Below are 7,673 nucleotides of genomic sequence, written 5' to 3' on the forward strand. Positions count from 1 at the left end.
ACTCTTAATCTTGATATGATTATTATAATCAATGTGATTTGTTCATTATTTTGATTTATTAACAGGTACGACTTAATTGTAGGTCTATGTATTCCTGGTAAATTGGATAATACATTTGTGAAATAATAATTAGTTGATAGAATTCATGTCTCGACTTTGAGATTGATGATATCCCTTTATGGATGCTTATAAGTTTTCATGTGAAAACCCTGCAGGTGATTTTGTATCCGTCACATGAAATAAGTTAAGCGGAAACATAAAGGATTAAATTAGTCAATGAATTAAATTGTCAGCAATTTAATTTAATTTAATTGATTCGTATCTGTAATCTTAACATGGGGAGTAAAATAAGATTTAATGAAAGATTTCGAAATTAAAATGAGGAGAGCAATTACAGTTTTTTAGTGGAATAATCTGTAATTTATTGTGGTAGGATTAGTCCATTCATATTTCGAATTAATGCCTCAATTGGAAGCCTCGTTATTTATTCTGTGGTCCCTCTATGCCTAATTAATTAATGGACTTGGAAAATAAGTTTCTTGGAGAAAAAGTAGTCTACACGTTTTGGACTAGGGTTGACACCCTAAAACGTGATTATAAATAGAATATTTTTCATCCCTAAGAAGGTAAACTTTTTCCTAGCCGTAATAATCGCCCACACGAGTATTCTCTGTCCAAAGGCTAATTAGGTTACATAGCAGAAGACTGCAGGTCGTCGAAATGGAGGATGATCTCGTAGATGGTTTCTGCTTGTGATTGAAGGTTTGATTCGCGATCGCGGTCACGCTTCAAGAGATAAGTATTGATTTTATATTTAATTAAAATCTGTGATTATGTGCATTGTTGTCTATATTACATGCAAGTTTGATTCTGACTATTTGCTTCCGCCGTTTATGCATGTATTCTATCAAATATTATGACAATGAAGGACAATTGGATGAGAACATAAGCTCTAGATTAGCTGACGACATAATATAACCTTAACTGAAACGTAACAATACAAGAGTCAAACACTAATCAACCTCAAAATTAGAATGAGAAATTGTAGGTTTTTCTTTTTATGTCCAAAAGTCACGTTCAAAGGAAACAATTATCAGAAACATGACATACACAGTTCATGGCATAAGATTCAGGAATCAGGATGATTAAAGATAAGATATTTAAGAGATCCAACATGACACTGATAGTCTGCAGGACAAAATTAAACAACGCAGAAAATATAACACGACTTTCCAAACTTAACATGTTTTATTCAGTAATCCCTCGTTCATTTTTACTTATCCACTATATTAAAAATAAATTTTCACTTTTACTTGTCCAATTTAGCATATCAAGAGAAAGATAACTTTTTTTTTTTTTTTCTTGTTTTACCCCTAACATTAATTACTTATTTCCAAATCTATTGAGACTATACACCAATTAATATGGGTATTATGGTAAAATATATACTTTATTTATTAATTCTTAAGGGGCGTGCAAAGTCAAAGGTGGACAAGTAAAAGTGAACGGAAGGAGTACATAGTTGAAGTATTTTTAGTTCTGATTACCCTTTGAACTTAGCAGTCTGATAGCCTTAACCTCTTAGATGTTGACGTGGCAAAGAACTTGAATTCTTTCCCTTCTAGGCACGATTTTTCCCAACTTTGTATTTTTCTTATTTATTTATTTTTAAATATAATGGCTATTTGTTTCAATCATGTTTTTTTCTTTTTTCAGGCCAAATCTGACTTGAATGGACTCTATACATTTTAGCCAAAATAATGCCGTTCCAATTCATGTGTATTTCTTTTTATTCTTCTTTAAATGCAATAACTATATTTTTCAATTATATATTTCTTCTTTCTCGGGCCAATTTTTTTATAAAAAAAGCTTGGCTGAAACTCATTAGGGAGGTAAATTGCATAGTATAATAGTAATATATTTTAAGATATTGTGATTCTTGTATTGTTTGAAAGTTAAGATGTTAGAGTTAATTTGCATCTCGTAATAGCTTTTATATAATTGGATTATTTATAGTTGAAACTCATGTTAGAAGTTTTGTTTTCTATAAGTTTCTCTAATCATGCTTTGTATTCTTTTAAACTATTAATGTATTTTTCATAACTTTTGTTATACTATTTTACTACATTATAAATTAAAAAATTAAAGGTCCACGGGGCTTATGCCTAGTCCCCTGCTATGTAAAACGCCCTGCCTCACGCCCCCAACTTTTTTAATCACTGAATTGTTGTCTCCGTTGGAATGAAAATCCTGCTATGATTAGATTGTGTTGCCACTGAAGAATCAAATTTCTTTTACAATCAAAATCACAATTATTTATATGTTTAATACAGGATCGAGTCTCACTTTCTAATTAACACACACAAATCTCTTACTTAATTAACACATCTCTTACTAACTTCATATTAATTAGTTTATTGTGTCCTCACACAAATCTCTTACTAACTTCATATTAATGAGTTTATTGTGTCCTCACAGTGTTCTAGCTAGAGGAATCTTTAATTAGCATATATCAGTCCGATCTTATTAATTAATAGTGGGGCTTGTTTGTAGACTAACCTGTTGGAAAAATATTAGAAATGATCACATTAAGAAGAACAAATAAGAAACAATAAAATATAGTAATGACAATAAAGATATGACAAAGTTGAAGTTGGAAAACCCGGTCCAAGGTACACTATGGATAGCGCTGTCTTCAGAGTAGATTTTCGTCGCTACCTCGGTGCAAATAGCAAAGTGACGTTCTACGCCCAAGATACAATAAACCACTTAGAAATCTTCTAATGTGCACTCAAATAAAAGTTCCGGAGAAACCTTTTAATCTCTCGACTGCTTTTGTTGGAATTCGGAATTAGAAGAAAAATGGACTCTTGAAGAGAATGAAATTATAGAGAGCCTAAAGATCTAGATCTGCGATTAAACCTTTCTACAGTGGGATTGTATTTATAGAAAGTGAAACACACCTCTTCATGAATAGATGTACCCCTTAAGATTGGATGACACATTTTCACAATGAATAGGTGTATCCTTTAAAGAATGGGTAACACCTTTTCATAATAAATTGTGTCTTACCAAAATGTGCTTTTAAATTTTGAATCACTCCTAAAATTATTCCAACGCCGTGAACCTACAACCTCCCTCTTTTCTCTGTATTTTAGTACATCAATATAGTATATAGAGTACATGCATATTGGAATAATTAAAAGATTTTATTTGGAAAATTAGGTCGTTGATTAACAATCATCATTGTTCTTTTTCTCTTCAAGCTACTGTTGATGCTAGAAGCAAAAACCATAATCACAATTAGCACATAATTCTCTGTTATATGCCCCGCAAGAACATGAATATTGTTAATGTATTTGATTAATCATCTATGTGCTGATCTACAAAGATTTTGCTGCTGATTTTGGCTGGCGATATATATAAGATCAGAGGCACATAACAAGAAAAAGGTAACAAATCCCATCTTTTTCACCCCATAGGAGCTACTACATGATTAATTGTAAGATGTGACTCAAGGGAAGTTGCTATTGTGGAAGTAATTTATACGTTTATCCTAATTTGACATATTAAAATTATTTAATGAATACAAGGATTAAAGTGTATTGCTCAAACTTAAGGGGTTCAATTTGATATAGCGGATAATAGACTTCCGCTTTGATCTAAAGTGTAAAGGACTCAGAATAACTAGTCCTTATCCTGCCTCTAAAACAGAAGAAACTTTTCCAGTAAGGTTTTTCTGAATGTGCCAAATGTAAAGGGAGAGAAGCATTTTCTGGAAAAGACTCCAAACATAAATTTTCAAAGTAGTAAAAAAATACTCCCTCTCCCTATTTATCTGATACTTTCCGATTCGCGAGATTCAAACTGTATGAACTTTGACTGTCATTTTAAGATGTATTTTTTCACCAAATTAATATGAGAAAAGTAACTTATGGTAGTACTTTTCATGTAGTTTTCAAATATATAAATTTTAATCTTAAAATATTAAATTCATGTAATATAATTTAGCTTCAAAGTTTAGTCAAATTAACTCTCGAAAAGTGAAAAATATCACATAAATTGGGATGGATGAAGTATCTAATTCCAAGATTCTAATATCATGTTTAGAATTTATTACTAGTACTTGCTTATGGTTCGAAGTCTAGAACATGGTAAAAATGCTGAATTATGAGGATGATTTTGGCATCTAAGAGTAAGGAATCGATTTTAAATCCTGTTCAATAAATGAAACGCATTTGACAGATTGAATAATCAGCGTCAGACAAGAACAATGATTCATTCTTAAACTAACATTAATCTTAAGATCAAAGAGGCAGTACTAACAAAGGAAAGCCTATGTTTCTGGTCTCCCCTGTTGTTGTCGTGTATTATGAGTACCAACTACATAATTTGATATATATAATAAGAGAATCTCCACATGGGGCAGTGGCATGAGTCATGGGAGTTTTAGTACAAATCTTTTGGCATCGGATATTGGAGATCGAGTCCATGTGTTGCTCCCATGGCTCTGCTATGCTGTTGCCAAGTGTCTATAATTGTTAAGTTAGAGAAATTTGACCAATAAAACCCACATTTTTGTCACTTACATCAACTTCATAAAAAAGAATTTTCTATCAAAGGAGGACACCAAGATTAGAACCTAACACATATCTTGATATCGACACTACAGCTTGATTTTTAGTCTCATCATGTTCTTTTTGACTTTTTTCACTATCTAAAAGAGACAGAAACATAACATTTTCAGTATTTATTTTTCCATGCACAAGATTGCGGGGTATATATATGTATACCTTAAATTTTAAAAATATGTCACAGAATCTTAAGTAACCTCATTCAACTTTCATCCTAGACTCGCTCGAGACAAATTTTAGAATTTCAGGTTAATTAAGTTGAGCGAAATTTATATTTTTCATATGAAAAGAAGGTGCGCAAGGAAACAATAGAAAGAGAACAGAAAAAAAAATTGTCAGTTCCGTGTGCAGCATATATTTTTATATGATAAAATGTTGCTTTTTATTTAATTCTTTCAACAACAGAAAGTATTTTTTGGTATTAATTTTTGGTTTTCTGTTATACAAATTCCCTTTTTCTCGCCTAATGATATCATGCCATAGCTTCTCACTGTAATTTTGCGTGTGAAACTAGTGTGAAGACTTTTATAAAGTTTAAAAGCTCGCACAATCTTTTCCACATTTCCCGTTTTAAAAGGAAAAAAGAAAAAGAACCACAAAACAAGAGGTTGCTTTTGAAAAGTGAAAATTATATTATATCACATTACAAACATAATCACGTTAATTTCTTATATAACCAATTAAACTTTTATGAAGTAACACGTCCTTTGTCGACAAGTTACATTTAATTTCTTGGATGAATTGATTAATCAAAGAGTTAATTGTTCTCTTAGTTCTACCACCTCTTTTTGTCCTTATTATAACTGACCAAGCCACTGAAAAACGACAAAGTTTGGCTCTTTCAAAAAGATTTAATCTTTAAACAATTCCTCAACCATCCCTAATATTTAAAGAACATAATTTAAATAGAAAAAACAAACAAATGAATACGGACAATTTGGCTCAACTCCTCTGCGGCTGCACATGCCTGTCGCTTTCAGCAACAAATTTCCTTATCAAAAGCAAAATGAAATCCAGATAAAATGCATTTCTACAAAAAAAAAAAAAAAAAAAGGTTCCTCTACAACTTATTTAGGCACCAACCACCAAAATTTAAAGGAAACAAGAAGAATTTGTGCATGAACGACCGGGCATTATTAGCTTCCAAATTCTCAAACATTGCATATATAACCAAAAAGTTCCCAATCTTTGTGAATGAGAAAATAAAAATAGCCGACATGGGTCCCAAACCACCGAAATTTAAGGTAAGATCTAAAATGAGACATTAACTAATATGGATAAATGCAGTCAATGCATTAAAAAGAACTAATTAGGTTAGACAATGATGAATCATCAATATATATCAAACAAGAAGTAGCACAATAACGGACAATAAATATAGTTTAGCAGTAATTGATAGTGTTCTTTTACACCGTCATTTTAAATTTGTCAGGATACTTATGTGATTATAAAATCATGTTATGAAGGGTAGAGAAAAAACAACAATAATATACACAGTATAATTTCACAAGTGGGTGTTTTGAAAATGAATAAGTGTATGAGTTTTTGGCGATATCACTATATATGGACTTTTTCTTCTTGCACTTCTCCATTTCGTAGATAACCTTATACTTCAGATAGTGGCAGAAGAACAATCAATAAAATAGTCTAAAATGTTGGATTATTTTGAAAATTGAAAACTTGATCTATCATTAAATCTAGTCTAGATAAAAAGGGAAGAAGGGCTTTTAGTCATAGACACAAACATTAAGTAGGCGTTTAGATATGCGATATTATCTCATGATTTCATCTGCGTTTGAATATGCGATTTCATCTCATGAGATGAAATCCTAAATCATCCAAAAAGGCATGATTTGAGATTCCAAATCATGATTTCAAACTTTTTAAATGTAAAAGTTGACCCATAAGTTTATATTTTGTAAAAATAGATCCGTAAGTTAGTAGATATATTTACTAATCATATTTACCAACCATTTCTATCAAATATTAAAAGATCTACAAGTTGGTAATATATTTACAACAAATTTACTCTTACCAACCATGTATGGGGATTATATTAAAGAGTACTTACACTACAACTCACGTTTAATTTTTCATTTTATTGAACTAAAGTTTAATCAATTGATGTTATAATTTTTAGAAAGGCCTTCTAGTAGCGTATTAATTTTGTTATGAATTATGACTTGCTCATTTGGTAAGATTGTATAAGAATTGGGAAAGTTTTGATGGTTTTCACAACTTGTGGGGTTTTTATGTCTATAAAAAAAATACAATTTAAGAAATCCAAATTGCATGTTCAAACATGATTTCATCTCACGATTTCATTTCACGATTTCATCTCATGATTTCAAATTATGTCCAAACGGCTCCTAAATAGTGATTCCTATTGTTTAACTCTTGTACTTATCCTACAAGAAAAGAAACAAATGAAACAAAGTTTACGTTATTCATCTTGATTGGTTGAGAATGGACGGAGCCCCAATTCTTAATTTTCCAAAACGGCACCATTCTTTTCTTCCTTCTCAAATTTATGGATGAGAATAAGCAGGTATACAAGTTTAAGTAAATAAGTCTATTTTAAACAACTTTATTGCGTGTCTAATATTATTGAAAGTAGTTGTATAAAACTTATTTTTGTCATATAAAAAGTGGACTCATACCTGACACTTTTGTTTAACCTTAAAACGGAGAACAATTAAATTTGTACGTGATGCCAAAGATATGTGGCTAAATTCAATTCAAGATTAAATAGCGAGATATGTCAATAAAATGAACGAGAGAAGCATCTAACCGAATGTTAAATACGTATGGCCTCGGGTATAGAAACCGAGGTCGATACCCTTTTTGTTACAAGCTTTCACGAGGAATAATAAAAAATGAACTTAAGAACAGACGGGAGCTGATTTAATAAGATTCTTATGATTGTTGATGTAAACTATTTCTCTCATGTCGTTGCCAACCCTCTTCATGAATGATGACCTCTCTCTTATATAGTAAGAAGGAGTTTCATTTTAATTGCGATTCTAAATAAAGCAAGTA

The sequence above is a fragment of the Lycium ferocissimum genome, chromosome 8 (genome assembly GCF_029784015.1).
Source record: "Lycium ferocissimum isolate CSIRO_LF1 chromosome 8, AGI_CSIRO_Lferr_CH_V1, whole genome shotgun sequence".
NCBI lineage: Eukaryota > Viridiplantae > Streptophyta > Magnoliopsida > Solanales > Solanaceae > Lycium > Lycium ferocissimum.